We start from the raw sequence: 17,417 nt of genomic DNA on the forward strand, positions 1-17,417 counted from the left end.
TTCCCTTGGTAAATTAGACTTGTGTGCTGTATAAACCATTTTTCTCCAGTCCTTTATAGTGCCCATATATATCTGGGTCTATGAAATGTGACTAATTTAGAGAAGGAATTGAGGGTGGTGCCTGTAGTAACACATCAAGCCCACCAGCTCCATATATTCAACTCCTGTTTGGTCTGTTCGTTTTGAACAGGTTATGCCCCACAATTCCTACATTCCAGTCATGAGTCTCTTTTTTTTAATAATAATTTTTATTGCATTTTCCATTATACGAATTCACCATATCAATTTTTTTTCACAAATTGACTTCCATCAGCTTCTCTGCAAATCATCCATATTTTTACATACTTTACGCATTCTTTAAATTTAATATTGCCTTTTAGTATACCCTTACTATCCTAATCCTTTTTAACAATACTCCTCTAACTCTCACAAAACTTCTTTAATCCCACTAGCGTTGTTTGTTCATCACATATACTTTTCAGATATACAGTAAATTTTCCCCAGTCCTCGATGAACTTGTGATCCCGTTGATATCTCATCTTCCCAGTTAGTTTGACCAACTCTGCATAGTCCATAAGTTTCATTCTCCATTCTTCAAGGGTCGATAGTTCTTCCTGTTTCCATTTCTGGGCCATTAATATTCTCGCCGCCGTTACTGCATATTGGAAAAGTTTGTAGTCCCTTCTATTTATTTCACTTCCCGTTATTCCTAACAGAAAGGCTTCTGGTTTCTTTACAAATGTATATTTCAACATCTTTTTCAATTCATTATATATCATCTCCCAGAATCCAGTCATGAGTCTCATCCCACCAGGTTTCAGTAATGCCTACCAGGTCATATTTGCCACCCTGTAATAAAAGCTCCAATTCATCTTGCTTGTTTCCCATACTCTGCATTTGTGTAGAGACAACTGAAACCATAAGTCGTTCCCTCCAGCCACTTCCTCCTTGTAGTTTCTTGGCCTTTAGCAGGTTTCTGGAGCACTACTTCAGTTTCTTGTGCACCAATGAAGCTATTATCTCCAGTGCCAGGTGTTCTTCTGTCCTATAAAATGAATAAAATAGTTACATCCCAAATAAAACCAAATAGTTCAATATATAAAACAAATATTTAAAATTCCATATATAAAAAGTAAAAAATAATCACGATAGAGATGCAGACTGGGAGAAAGTTCTCCAGTTAAAAGACTGTTTGAAAGAAAAGTCTTCAATAGGCACCAAAAAGGCACCTGTCTAATATTTAATGGGAGAGAAATACAATAGGTAGGTGCCACCACACTAAAGACTCGATTCCTATATTGCATGGAATAGATCTCCTGATAGGATGGTAAAAGTACAGGCTCTGGAGGGCAGTGTAAACCTAACCTATTTTTTCTGTAATATTCAAACTATACAATGAGATCCCTTGAGGGACTGCAATCTTTATTTACTGCCCAAGCACCCAACGTAGCCCTTGCTAGATCATCTGATATTTGTCCAAATCCATTAACCTTTAATTAATTATCGTTTTTGAATATGCTGGTGGCTATAATGATTCCGAGAATCTTCTAGCAGAAATTGCAGTGCCCTGACCACTTCCTTTCCTCTCCTCTCCTTTCCTTTCCTTTCCTTTCTGTTTTGCTTTGTTTTGTTTCACTTACAGTTTAATTCATTTCTAACCTCCTGGACCAAATTTCAAGCAGTGATGATTTTCAAGAACTAGGTGCTTATGCAGACTTGTGCATTATTGATATGCAATTGTTCTTTGGAACCAAATATCACAGTAAAGTCCGGAGTCCTTATAAATCAACAGCATGTAGATCATATACCAAAAAATAGGATTTACAATCATAGAAGCAAATAATTGTTTTGTCGCTAATTCCTTTATCGCAAATTTGTGCTTCTCACTGTTTAAGCAATCATTTACTGAAGATGACAAGTTGGTTATGTTCACTGTATTGTATGAAACATCACAATATATTGGGAAGGTACTATCCGTACAGGATTGGACCAGAGCAGACAGTCTGAATAGTAAACCATTTTTCATTCTTCATTCTCTAGCTTTTAAATAACTCCCCCAAAAACACCAGTAGGGACAAATACTTGTTAACATCATCATTTAGAATACTTTAACTTACAAGGCTAAAATATAATGAATAAATAAAATATATTGTGCAATCTAGCCCCACCCCACCGCCCCCTCCGCCAAAAATCAGATACATGAAGAACAAAATGACCGGGAAAGCTGGCTATAGGCACCAGGTTACAAGAGTGTACATGGATCTACACTCAAGTGTGCTGCAGAAAAATACCATGAATTTCACACAAAGCCAGTTGATGACTGTCGTTGGCTTAAGGGCAACTACATCCTCATTGAAACACAGTTTTAAACAAGCAGTAAAAGGTTTACAAAGCATACACAGCATGTAAATCATATACAAATGGATGCATTCAATATTTCCCCTCCCCAACAGCTTTTATTTATTAGATTAATACTTTTCTCTACTTTAAGCATTAACTGGACTCAATACATGCACAACTCAAAAGAATTAAGGGGGGGAATAAGGTTATTTCAAAAATAGAATTAAACTAAGAATCTTCAAGTACCTTACATGACGGCCACTCTGTACCATTCCAATTGCTTATAAAATGAAAGGTCACAGAACCCATGAAAATATCTCTAATATTTTATTGGATTTAAAATAGATCATTTTAGCTGTATTTATAGTAATCTCAAAGTAATAATTTGAAATTTGTAAATAATGCAAACAATTAAAAATTATACCCATATTACTTGATCTGTTTTAAGCTGATAGAAATCAAAGGGGGGGGGACTATAGAAAACCACATTTAGAACAAAATCACAATTTACATTATAATAAAGGCAAATATTCAGCATTTAAAAAACCTGCAGCAATGAGTCAGATGTCAAAGCAAATTACAACTAAGCATAAATTAATTTTAAAAAATTCCTTCCAGTAGCACCTTAAAGACCAACTAAGTTAGTTCTTGGTATGAGCTTTCGTGTGCATGCACACTTCTTCAGATACACTGAAACAGAAGTCACCAGACCCTTCTATATAGTGAGAAGGTGGGGAGGGGTATTACTCAGAAGGGTGGTGGGATTGGGTGATTGTTCTCCTACTGGTTTCTCTGTCTTGTGATTCCTGATGTCAGATTTATGTCCGTTTATCCTTTGGCGTAAGGTTTGGCCTGTTTGTCCAATATAGAGAGCTGAAGGACACTGTTGGCATTTGATGGCATACACAATGTTAGACGATGAGCAATTAAATAGTCCCGAGATGGTATGTGTGATGTTGTTGGGGCCAGTAATGGTGTTGTCCGGGTGTATGTGGCAGCAAAGTTGGCATCTGGGTTTATTGCAGGCTCTGGTGCCAGTGTCCGTGTTAAGTCTGGTTGTAGTATTATTGTGGGTTAGGAGTTGTTTCAGATTGGGTGGCTGTCTGTAGGCAATGAAAGGTCTTCCTCCCAGTAGGAGAACACTTCAATCTCCCAGGACATTCTATACAAGATCTCAAAGTAGCTGTTCTATTACAAAGAAATTTCAGAAATAGACTGGAAAGAGAAGCTGCTGAATTGCAACTTATTACCAAACTTAAAACCATGGAGAGACCTGGTCTGAACAAAGACATTGGATTCTTATCTCATTATACATGACCAAGCCATTTTTCACCTTCTCACCCCTTGCTTTTTCCTGTAAGACCTATTGCAGTTGTTAAGAGTCGTCAACAGGCTCATCACAGCTATCTGCCAATCACCCAATCCCACCACCCTTCTGAGTAATACCCCTCCCCACCTTCTCACTACATAGAAGGGTCTGGTGACTTCTGTTTCAGTGTATCTGAAGAAGTGTGCATGCACACGAAAGCTCATACCAAGAACTAACTTAGTTGGTCTTTAAGGTGCTACTGGAAGGAATTTTTTTATTTTGTTTTGACTATGGCAGACCAACATGGCTACCTATCTGTAACATAAATTAATTTGTTTGGTTTAAAAATATTCTAGCAAGTTTATGGATGTGTTATACCCATGCGCAAAATTCTTAATTGGTTTTAGATGCCTGAAATCTTCTCTCTTTTTACCCAAGACTTAAGTGTTTCAGGCTGAGATCCAAAGCCTCATTATCTGCCTCTGTCAGATATCTTACTATTTCATAAGGGTTTCAAGTAGCTTCAGGGCATTCACCCAATCATTGGTTAAATCTTATCTTAATGGTTTAATTTTGTTGGAAAAGAGCCATTATGTGTCCTTTCCCAATATAAGGTGTTGATCTATTGATAAATGTGGGAGAGGGGCTCAAAGTGAAGATAATAATTTATTTTCAATTTAAATTAAGATCAGCCAGATTGAACCAAATACTGTTTGAGTTGGGGGATTGTTCAGTTTCTGGAATACTGGCATATGTTATGAAATTAAACCAAAATTAAAGCCATATTTCTTGTGGACTATATATTGGACTATATTGTATTTTGATTGATTAGTTTGCAGCAAAATTTCATATTTTGAAGATTTGATAACAATGGCTAGTCGCTGCATCAGTGTTGAAGTCAAATGTCATAAAATATCTGCATCAGTAATGGTATTTTTACGAGACCTTGCAACTGAAACATTAATGATGAAATAATGAACTCATGCAGAGTGGTTTGTAATGCATAGACACTTAAGGGAATTCTTACATTTCAGCAAAGTTTAGCGGATAAAACTTAAGCTTTTGCTTATGTATCATTATTAGTTTACAAACCATTTTGAAAAGCACAAAGGAATGTGGGAGTGAGGAGCCCAGTGCAGCTATCTCCAGCTCCCCATGCCTCCCAGAAGTAAAAGTAAGCAGGCTGTAAGCAGGTTGTGTAGTGGCAGCTGGCGGTGTAATGCTCTCCTGCTCTCCTCGTGGTTGTATAAACAGCAGGAGCAGACAGCAGCAGAAGAAAGCAGCAGGGATGATCAGAGTGGCAAAGATGGCAGCTATGAGAAGTATATCAATCATAAGTGGAAGGCAGAGATTTATGTATTTGTTTCATATTGTTGCACACTGCCCCAGTCTCCAAGCATTGCAAGATTCCAGGGGTTCATGGCATGAAGGACTGTGGAGACCGTGGTGTCTTTATGACGTATAGTTTATTTAGTTGGCAGGAGCTGGGACAGAGCAATGGGAGCTCACCCCGTCGCATGGATTCGAACCGCCGACTTTCTGATCCTGCCAACCTAGCAGTTCAAAACACGACAGTGCAAATACCAGTAAATAAATAGGTGCTGCTGCGGCGGGATGGTAAATGGCTTTTCTGTGCACTCTGGTTTCCGTCATGGTGTTTCCGTTGCACCAGAAGCAGTTTAGTCACGCTGGCCACATGACCTGGAAAGCTGTCTGTGGACAAATCCGGCTCCCTCAGTCTGAAAGCAAGATGAGCGCTGCAACCCCATAGTCAGCGTTGACTGGACTTAATGGGCCAGGGGTCCTTTACCTTTTACCTTTACATTTATGGTTTATTTACACATATATACAACCTTGGTCTATGATGGAGAGGCTCACAGCATCAACACCCCAGATGGTCTTGTCTCTCCCACAGTCACAGCGTTGGAATCAAGCAGAAATCAAGTATGGCTCTCACCCTCCAGCTTCTGCCTGCTCCTGGCCCACCTCTCAGCTCACACACATTTTGGCTTTTGTCTTCTTCACTTACCAGCCAGGTGAGGGACAGGAGCCCACCCTCAGGCACAGAGCAGCTTTCTTTGTTATACCAATGACCATGCTTAGGTGGTAACTAGGTGCTTGAGGCTAATTCAACAATGGAACCCCCCATTAGATGTTAACCCTTGATGGATTGTGTAACCTAGGAATCAGATGGTACTCCTGCATCATGCAGACTAACTTACCAAACTCACAACAATATATTTATATACCTCAAGACAATCTGTAAGCAGTTGACAAAAACAACACATGATACATACATATGTTTTTTCACATGGACTGTATATATTCCTGGAGACAGGTTGTATATCTACAGCAATGACCAGAAGAAGAATGGCTTCTGGGAGGAGCGCAGAAAGAAGAAGCACCGTGGTACACCTGCACCGCACAACCAGACACCTTCATCTCTCCTGCATCTGTCTCTACAGCCACAGCAGGCACTGTAATTCTTCAACGGTTTGACTTCACCCTCAAAGGCGTAAGACAGAGGGGGGTGCCAGCACACAATATACACATACAAACTACAGTAAGCCTGGTTGCCTTACTGTTCTTTCTCATTTGCTCTCAAGCAATCTAAATGGCTTTTCTGCAGCAACAAAGGGAATCCCTAAGAAATGGAGGTGGTGGTGGATGTCAAAAGGTAAGCAACTTGACCACAATATATGGTTAGAGGCCAGCAGTTGCCTCCTATACCTGCAAACCAAAAAGGGTTATTCACCTTTGCTCACCAATCCTGATGTAAGGCTTTGCTTTTCAATCCTCTCTGCTGACTCCTAGGTCTTGCCCTCAGCTCTGATTTTCAGCTTGCCCTTTGGTTCCAATTCCTCTTTCTTCCTCAACTCTGACACCTGATTTTTCTCAGCTCTGATTGCCCATGTTGTTGCTTGAATACAGTCTCCTAGCTCCTGGGTGATCCAGATGCCTATAGCTTAGCCTTAACCCTAGGGGTGAGGGGCATGAGGCTTCATTCTATCCCAGTGCAGTCAGCCTGGAATGGATGCAGACTGGCAATACTGTGAAGGAGGGGATGCAGCAAATCTTTAAAATACTGGTAATATCCAGCTAGAATTACACAATTACACTCCACTGAAAGAATGCCTACAAAAATATAGTCATTTTGATAGGGTATCAGAGACAAATGCCACTGGTTTCATGAGGCCCCTTTGGGGGCTGCTTCAAGAGCTGGATTTTTTCATCTAGCCTGGTGTATGCCAGGGAAACCCTGAGAAAACAGGAAATAGGAAAGTATGATGTCATTTTGCCATTTGCCCAAATGGGATGCAAGAAAAAGCCAAGGGCCTTTCAAAAACAAACAAATGACTCTTTTGTACTGTGAATAAGAGGTCAAAGTGGCTTGAGAACAAGTGTTTTTATAAAAAAACAACCACCCCACATTGATGGGAAGTTTTGCTTCTGCACATGACTCTGGCAAACCGCTCTAAGCTGAAGCGTTCCTTCCTCACCCACCCTAGAATGTTTAGTTCACATTGAGTTCATGAAACATCGTATCCTGACCTGTTCTCAATGCATGGTTAACCACATTTATGGAATGCGATAGTTATGTTCTTTTAAGTCTCGCTATATCAATCACTAGTAATAGTTTAATAAGGAGGTTTTCATACCTGTCCAATTCTGTGTTCCCTTTCCCAGCCTTTAATCTATTGATGATTAATGCCTATATGCAACCCTTGCATTGTATTTGTGTTAACCAATCAGCAACAAGCACATATGTGGCAATGCTGTAATATTCAATAAAAGAGACTCCCCGAGACATACTCAAGAGATGCCTCCCATACGTCTGTCGTTTATTTCAACCCAACACCACATTCAACAAATAAAAACCTATTGGGGACTCTGAGATGCTCCTCTTCTTCAAATTACTACTGAGTAACAGTATTTTTTAAGAAAAGTATTAAAATTGGTAACTGATACTAAGCTAGTGAAATAAAATAAATTAAGGTCTTATGTATATAATAAAGGTTCATAAATGTACCAAGCAAACGCGTACATAGATATATAGGCCACATGTCTGAAGCTGCACAGGAGAACAGCCATGAAGCCATTTTGACTCCCAAACTGACCAGGCGTTTTCTTTGCAAAGTCAAATGGAAAAGCCTCCCCATTGTTTTTCCTTCACAAATCCTGTCTTAAGGGTATGTCTCTGTATGAATAGGGTGAGCCTGTGACTTGGCTCAGGAACTAAGTATTTATCATTACAAAAGACTGGCCAGGTTCCCCAGGGTATTAATCCAGTAAGCATTAACAGGTAACTTGCCAAACAGGAGGTAAACAACCCACTCAGATTATGAGGTAAACAACCCACTCAGATTTCTGCTTTAGCCTGCCCTTTCTGTGACGTAGGTATGATGTGTCTGGGGGGTGGTCTTAAGCTACACCCCTTCTTTGATGTATGTATGATGTTTCTGGGGGTGGGCTTGGACTCCAGGGCTGGCAATTTAAAATGTCTATATAAGGGCGGACACACCTTGGTTCTGGGTCCTCCTCTTTCTCCTGTGTGTGAAGGGGGCACCCTGTTGCAGCAGTTCAATAAAGATCAGGCTTACTAGCTGCTTTGCTTCTCAATATTCTCTGGTTGGCCTCTGTTATTTCCTCCGACCGATGGAGAACCTACAAAGGACTCTATAAGGGCTCTTGTGTCCCCCATAAGGGAATAAGGGCAGATTTTCATTTATTACACTAGTGTTGGGAAAGATTGAGGGCACAAGGAAAAGGGGACGACAGAGGACGAGATGGTTGGACAGTGTTCTCAAAGCTACCAGCATGAGTTTGACCAAACTGTGGGAGGCAGTGGAAGACAGGAGTGCCTGGCGTGCTCTGGTCCATGGGGTCATGAAGAGTCGGACACAACTAAATGACTAAACAACAACAAAAACTTTTTTCTACAGTTGTCCCTTCCTTCCTTCCTTCCTTCCTTCCTTCCTTCCTTCCTTCCTTCCTTCCGATATAAGAATTAGAGCTCCAGGGTGTATATTTTTTTATCTTAAAAATGTTCCAGTATTAATTGTAATGAACCTTTGGCTAGAATGTATTAGGCTTCCATTTGTGTGCCTGGATTTTACGACTCTTATGCGGTATTGCTTTCCTATCTGACCCTGAAAGTGGCATAAATGGTCATTCAGGATAGTTTGCTATGTCTGTTTTGAGTTGGTACCAGGGTGAAATCTATCATCTCCAGAGGTTCCAAGGAACAGATAGGGACATCTGGAATGTTAACAACCCTGTCAAAGGCCTGGTTGCTAAGGAAACAGTGATAAAAAAGACATTTGAGACCCAAATGGCCTGAGGCAGTTAGGGGCATCCCAAGGTAATTGTGGGGGTGGAGTTACTAGTATGGAGCCATGCATGTTTTGCTTCTCATGACCAGTAACCTTTATTGATGTATGTAGAAGAATGTTTGATGTTTTATGACTCTTTGTGTGCTGTATTTGAAATTGAAAGCCTATGTAAGCTTTGTTACAAATTTGCTCTGGGCAGTCTTTTCTAACTAGGTCTGCTGAGCAACTGGACGGCAAGACCATCCTGTTGCAATAGTTAATAAACTGGGTCCCTAACTGGATCTGCTGATGCCTCTAATTCTCTTGGTTCCATATTTTATTGAAAAGCTGTTCCCTCACCTGGGTAACAAACAGGTGGTATAGAAATAAATTCCTTCCTTCCTGTGACAGATTTCATATTGCTATAAATTTAAGGAGGGGGCCTCTAAACTCTAGAAATGAATAAATACTAGGATTTTGATTGATTGAGATAAGGATTAAAGTACAAACTGCATATCTGTGCCAGACAGAATTCCTGGGCTGTCTTATGCAAACCAAGCTGGTTGGCTTAGTAAAGAGCAAACCTGTTAACATGACAAAAACAGTCTGCATATTTGTGGCAACCCCTGCAGTGCTTCTCTTCTTGTATCAAAAGAATTCAGTTCAGGCCCAGTATTGAAGATTGTCTTTGCTGGGGACCTGCTAAATGCCTATAGCTGCTGATGTTCCATCTCTTCTTCTCTACCACCTTGACCACCAGCTCCTTCTTTGGTTGGTTGGTTGGTTGCTTGCTTCCTCTTTATCTGGGCCCAACAAACTGGCAAAAAAGAGCAGCAGTCATTGCTGCTGCCACTTCTGATTTCACCATTTACCCAGTGTACTCTCTCCCTTCACTCTGGATTGTGCTGCATGGTTCTTTTACATAGCATGTGCCTTTTATAGTGGGTGCAACCTAATGTACACTTAAGTGACATGTGGCACAATTCTAAGCATGTTTAACTCAGAAGGAACATTATACCGAGTTAGACCATTTGCCCACATGGCTTAGTATCATTGACACTGGCAGCATCTTTCCAGGATTTCAGATGGCCATTCCTTCCCAGCCCTATCTGGGGTGCCTCAGGGTTCTGTCCTCTCCTCCATGCTTTTCAACATCTACATGCAGCCGCTGGGAGAGATCATCAGGAGGTTTGGGCTGGGTGTTCATCAGTATGCGGATGATACCCAGCTCTACCTCTCTTTCAAATCAGAACCAGTGAAGGCGGTGACGGTCCTGTGTGAGTGTCTGGAGGCGGTTGGAGGATGGATGGCGGCTAACAGATTGAGATTGAATCCTGACAAGACAGAAGTACTGTTTCTGGGGGACAGGTGGGCAGGTGTGGAGGATTCCCTGGTCCTGAATGGGGTAACTGTGCCCCTGAAGGACCAGGTGCGCAGCCTGGGAGTCATTTTGGACTCACAGCTGTCCATGGAAGCTCCATCTGGTACGCAGGCTGAGACCCTATCTGCCTGCGGACTGCCTCGCCAGAGTGGTGCATGCTCTGGTTATCTCCCGCTTGGACTACTGCAATGCACTCTACGTGGGGCTACCTTTGAAGGTGACCCGGAAACTACAACTAATCCAGAACGCAGCAGCCAGACTGGTGACAGGGAGCGGCCGCCGAGACCATATAACACCGGTCTTGAAAGACCTACATTGGCTCCCAGTACGTTTCCGAGCACAATTCAAAGTGTTGGTGCTGACCTTTAAAGCCCTAAACGGCCTCGGTCCAGTATACCTGAAGGAGCGTCTCCACCCCCATCGTTCTACCCGGACACTGAGGTCCAGCACCGAGGGCCTTCTGGCGGTTCCCTCCCTGCGAGAAGCCAAGTTACAGGGAACCAGGCAGAGGGCCTTCTCGGTAGTGGCGCCCTCCCTGTGGAACGCCCTCCCACCAGATGTCAAAGAGAATAACAACTACCAGACTTTTAGAAGACATCTGAAGGCAGCCCTGTTTAGGGAAGTTTTTAATGTTTGATGTATCACAGTATTTTAATATTCTTTTGGAAGCCGCCCAGAGTGGCTGGGGAAACCCAGCCAGATGGGCGGGGTATAAATAAATTATTATTATTATTATTATTATTATTATTATTATTATTATTATTACTACTACTACTACTACTATCTAGACACTCCAGGACAGAACCTGGGACCTTTTGCATGCTAGCATCTGCTCTACTGAGCTTCTGTCCTTACCCGGAATCAATCATACTTCAGTGGGCTCCCATCTTTAATAAACATCCATGAGAACTTATGGAATCAGAGGGATTATTTTTAATATAAGAAGAAGAAGAAGAGTTTGGATTTGATATCCCGCCTTTCACTCCCTTTAAGGAGTCTCAAAGTGGCTCACATTCTCCTTTTCCCTTCCTCCCCGACAACAAACACTCTGTGAGGTGAGTGGGGCTGAGAGACTTCAGAGAAGTGTGACTAGCCCAAGGTCACCCAGCAGCTGCATGTGGAGGAGCGGAGACGCGAACCTGGTTCCCCAGATTACGAGACTACCGCTCTTAACCACTACACCACACTGGCTCTCAGTATAAAAAATTATACTTTTCAGGTTTATACATTTCACTGATTTTACAATCCTTTTGACATTTCAAAACTTGACTTCCTCCCCCCCCCTTTTTATGGTTCCTTAAATTTATTTTTAATATCCTATGCATATCCAAATTAACTTAATTTGCTCATTTACGCATCAAATATATACTCCTAAGAAACTGCAAGTTATTACAATACTGCCAATGTTCTTATCTGTTTACAATTTATCTGTAAATATTCAATAAACCATTTCCATTCTTTTATAAAAAGTTTGTTGTCTTGATTTCTTATTCTTCCTTTAAGTTTTGCCATTTCTGCATATTCCATAAGTTTTTGTATCCATTCTTCCTTTGCTGGGACTTCTGCTTCTTTCCATTTTGGGGCAAGTAACACTTTTGCCGCTGTACAGTGGTACCTCGCAAGACGAATGCCTCGCAAGACGAAAAATGCGCAAAACGAAAGAGTTTTCCGTTTTTTTAGTCGTTCCGCAAGACGAATTTCCCTATGGGCTTGTTTCGCAAGACGAAACGTCTTGCGAGTTCTTGCGAGTTTGTTTCCTTTTTCTTAAAGCCGCTAAGCCGTTAATAGCTGCTAAACCGCTAAGCCATTAATAGCCGCTAAGCCGTTAATAGCCGCTAAGCTGCTAAGCCGCTAATAGCTGCTAAGCTGCTAATAGCCGTGCTTCGCAAGACGAAAAAACCGCAAGACGAAGAGACTCGTGGAACGGATTAATTTCGTCATGCGAGGCACCACTGTAGTAGTATACATGAATAAGTTTCTACTTATACCTATAATTCCCAAAAGAAAAGCTTCAGGTTTTTTAAAAAAACACACATTATTTTAAACATCCTTTTCATTTCATTATGTATCATTTCGGAATAAGAGGAATCCTTGAGGCAAATGTCAGGGGGTGGCTAGGTTAATCTGTTCAGCTAAAACCCACCAAGAGAATTCTGGCACTTGGATGACCAACCGTTTTATTGTTGCATAAGCTATTAAGGACCAGAGCCCCTTTCCTCCAGTGCATGAATCCATAGTCCCTTCCAGAAGTAACTTTGCATGATCCCACTAGTCATGTTTGCCCTTTCTATTTACTCCCATTATCTAGTATGGTTGTTTTGAAATACAGAGCTGTATTTCAGTTTCAGTCTGTCTCACGATTTGCTCTGGATAAGGCCTCCCAACTTTTAATTTTCTTTCCTTATGGGGGTGTTCCAGGCCAGTTTTATATGTAGTTAGATTTTCGATGGACATCATTATCACTATTATTAAAAAAAATACTGCCCTTCATCTGAAGATCACAAGTTGGTTCACAAAAAAATAAAAATAAATCTACTTAGATTTTCCAAATCCATGGAGGGCTTCTTGAGGAGTAGTTTTAGCACTGCTTCCTTCAAGCAGGCAGGGACCACCCCCTCTTGCAAGGAGGCATTAATCACCTCCTTGGTCCAGCCAGCTGTCCCCTCTCTGCTAGTTTTACCAGTCCAGAGAGGCAGAAGTCCAAAGTGCAACTCATCTTCCTGACATAATCCTGTTTTGTTACCCATGAGGCACCAGAGTAGGGCTGAATACAAATTCTAGTATATACATATATACATCACAAATCTTTCCTACTGTTGAGTACCTCATGTTCCATCTTGCTGGGTGCTGACCTCAAAGAATAGCAAAACAGCTGCCATGGAAGATCAGCAATCTGACATGCCTTCTTCTCTGTTCCCAATTCTGAATAATTCCCACGTTGAAATCATTCAGTTTCAAGACATGTACCTGCTTTGACAGGCTTCTTAATGTGGCTGTGTGACATGCTTGCAAATTAGCCCAACCTCAGACTCTGGCCGTGCGTCGGTAAGTAGGCTAATATCTAGATATAGCATCTTGCCTTTCCCTTTTGCTTTCTGAGATCTTGAGCCAGAAGTGGTAAGAATTCTATATTTATGCACCCTGGTTTGTTCTTGATGTACATATTCCATGCATTAAGCTACAGGGAATAAGATGGTGTTTTCTGTATGTGTTCTGCCTGGAAAGAAACATTAAGTACAGACCATGATTGGCCTCAGAGAATTCAAATGAAGCAGCTCTTCCCCATCTGTTTCAAGAACTATTTAAAAACCTGCATGTACTGAGAAGAAAAGAGAGAAGCCCAAACCATTGAACGTGCACCATGACGTCCTGAAGAGACCTCCAACAACGGCTAAGAGAGCTCTGTTCAAAATAGATTTTGTTTGGTTGGTTTTGGTATTTTAAACTGTGTTGAACAATGTTAATTTTTATTAAACTATTTATATTGGCTTTTAGAAAAGCAACACTCTGCAGACTATGCCAGTAGACTTAACTGAGCTGTCTTGGGTAAGCCACCAGGATGAGAGCTCTAACAGTGTCATAGCCTCCCTACCTGAGTCCTACCCTTGAAGTGATCTCACCCTGGAGCCACACAGCTCCATGTCCAGCCTCAGAGGTGCACGCTGAGCACCAGCACCCTTTCCAGCTGCAAGTAACGTTCACCACCAGCAGCTTTGTGCTGGCTGCAGTAAAGGCTTTTTAGATGTTTGGTGTGTCAAACTACATGGATTTTTGGCCTGATCTACAAAGGCAAACTTCACATTAATCTGGACAAAGAAAATAAGTTAGTGGAATAAAGAGAAGGTGACAGAACAGTTAATGGCACAAGAAACTTTGAAGGATCAGAGAATCCCCTCCCAAAGTCTTGTAAAAGTCCTTGCCTTTTCCAACCAATCAAGATTGTTGGAGCAGAACAAAAACATAAATCAACTAATAAAGGGGAAAACTTGGTTTGTGCATACCAAACTTTTGAACTGGAAAAGCGAGATAAGACCATAAATTAGGACCCTAGAAAAAGGAGTTGGAAGGATAATATCCTACTTGTTTATGGCTTGGATCATAAACTCATGTGCTTCCATGCGTGCACTGAGTTTGTCCAGCTTCCTGTTATAGTTTGATTGTAAGAAAACCCTGAAGGCTGCACGCCAGAGAGGTGGCTGGGATGTCTTCACCCAAGACATAGGGCCAGTTTTGTTTATCCTGCGCCTGCAACCGCCCTGAACTCCTGTTCAATGAAGTTGCTGTCTGTGCATGCACTGTCATCTGCGCATGTGCAAAGGCTGTCTGAACTATACACACCTCAGTTTAACTGAAACTTGTGTTTTCAATTCAGTTGGAAGGTGGTTTGAGGGGAAATACCTGCCCCCTCCCTCAATAAACTCTGGGATACATATGGATTGTGCCTAATGTTATGTGTACTCAGCTTGAAACACCATTGGTGGAAGTACAAGTGGAGCTGTGTATTGCCAGGCTGTGCAATGAATGTCTCTTTATGGGAACTAATTGTTAGAACTGATTTATTGATAAAGATGTCATTTTGAAATGTTTGGAATAACAAGTGCAGACTGTTTTTTACATAAACAGTTTGGAGACAATACCAACAAAGGCACCTTAGTCTTTAAGATGGGTATTGTAAGATCTTAAACTACCACAAATCTGTTAGCCTTTATTGTAGGTTAAGGTCTTATCATGCCCTTCTGAAGGCCAAATGAAACTATACTTTCCTTTAAGGAGCCATTTACTGTCCTCATCCACTGGACAAAATCTCATTTGGCTGCAAAGACCTATTTCTTTCTGAGCCCTGTGCTATTTACCTTTGCAGACAAGGTTCAAAGAACTTGAAATATAAAGTGTTGTGTCAATGCCAAAACTGTGTTATTTCAACTGAGTGATATTTCTTACTTTCCCAGCCTGACTTTATAAAAATCATATATTCTAAAATGTTTCCTCTGTGATTGGACCAGGCAATTATTCCATAGCAACCAGCATGCGGAATAACAAGTGAACTCTATAGGCTGTATTCTTCTCAAAGCCACTGAGCCAAATGATGGAATGAATTTCAGCTTCCTATTTAGAATAGCACAGTCAGTATTGTACCCACTGCTATTATTACATGAATAGGGGGAAAAACCCCCAAAAGGTTTAAGGCACCATAGTAATTTATCAGCTTTACTTCACTGTCAAAAGAGTTAAGTATGTGCTAGAGACATGATTTAGGTTTTGTTGTTTAATTTACAAAACCAAGTTTAAGACATACACATAATTTATCAGTGGACATAATGAAGAATGGCTTCTGGGTAGCATCCCTCGGAAAGAAACATTAGATGTGATGTAGAATCTTATGAAGAGGTTGCTATGGTATTTTCTGAGCCCAGATGGAAGTAATCAAAGGCTGAAGACAGATTGTCGATGGTTTTGTTTGTTTGTTCCCCACCCCCTGCATAATTGAAGGCAGTTTGAAAAAGGTATCACTGCTTATTGATCACTTATGCACTGGGTAATCTGTTTTGCAGGTTTCATATTGTTTTATGACCTGGGACTGTTCCTTGTCTGAAAATTAGGAAAGTTGGGGCTGGCCCAATACATTTAGTCACCTGAAGTGAACCACACAATGGCGTTTCTCCCCTGCTGCTGGCAGCGTAGTGAGATGGAGGTGATTGTGCGGAATATATTTTACTTTATCTGGAAAAAGTACAAAACCAGACTTCTGAACACGACTCCAACACATACCACTCTGTAGTCCCCATACAATGAAGGACACGAAAATCAATTTGTAGTGTTTTGTACTCTCTGGAACTTTCTAGGTTATATACTTCTAGCATTCCAATTTTGATACCAAGGATTTTTGTGTGAGCTCTGTGTTGTCCCCACCCTGCCTACCCAATGCACATAGTAACATACTCAGATATCAGGTTCAAATCCCAACTTCTCCATAAAGCTCACATGGCCACATTGAGCCAATTCCAACCTCTCAACCTAATCTAATAGGATTGTTGTGAGCAGGAAATGTGCGGGGGAAGGGACCATGTACCTTTATTTCCAACTGATAAATGGAATGAAATAAAATTTAAAATAGATATAGTTGGAAAGAACATCTTTGTCCTACAGTACACAGTTCAGCACAAGCCATTCTATGCAAAATGACCACCTGTCAAGAACTGGCAGGACAATGGGGAGGAGGAAGGAGGATCCTGGTGAGGGGTGTAGCTGAAACTGGGGCAAGCTGGGGAAGGGGAAGAAGAGGTTGGTGTAGAAAGTACTCATGGGATAACTGAGGGTGACGAGGGGACAGGGATCAGTGCACAAGAACCAGAGCAGTAGGACCCTTCACCAGAGCCAGAGGGGCCCCTGTCTCCAAACATGGCAGGCTCTGAGGCAAAGGGAGCAGTGCTCTAGGAGGCTGAGGCGGACAAGGGCCCGCAGCCCAGCTCCCTAGCTGGCCAGGTGGAGCTTGCTATCTCTGGCAGAAGGTGTGTGATTCCTCAACTAGAGTAAGCTCAGGTTAGGGTAGCAAGCCTCATCAAGCCCAGATGCTTCAATCAGCAGGCATAGTATAAAAGGGCGGGAGAGCTGAGGTGCTGTGTCTGCTCAGATGCCCATGTTGAAGGACCTTAACTTGAATGCTTGAGGATCTATGCAGGACTGTGCTTTGATTTGGACTCTGGACATGTGGATTGACCCTAGACTAGGGGCTTGCCATACTGACTTGCTGCCAGGTAGGCCAGGGTTACAGCACATCACCTTTGCAATGCATGGTGTATTATTGTAGTGTGCACACATCGACATATGTACACCCAGAGATAAGATGCATCAATACCAATCATGAGATTAATTTTAGAGACCCTAGGAAGGCGGCTAAGTCTGCAACCCTATGCACACTCACCTGTAAGGCCAACCAGACTTAGTGAAACTGACATCTGAGTAACCATGCATAAGTTTCTGCTGTGAATCCTAAAGATTGACTGACAGGAAGCAACTGAGCAGAGCAACCACAGAAAGAAAAATTTATAAATTAGCACCCAGCAGGCAGAAAGGT

Source organism: Podarcis erhardii (assembly GCF_964252035.2).
Source record: "Podarcis erhardii genome assembly, chromosome: 10".
In the NCBI taxonomy this organism is placed as follows: domain Eukaryota; kingdom Metazoa; phylum Chordata; class Lepidosauria; order Squamata; family Lacertidae; genus Podarcis; species Podarcis erhardii.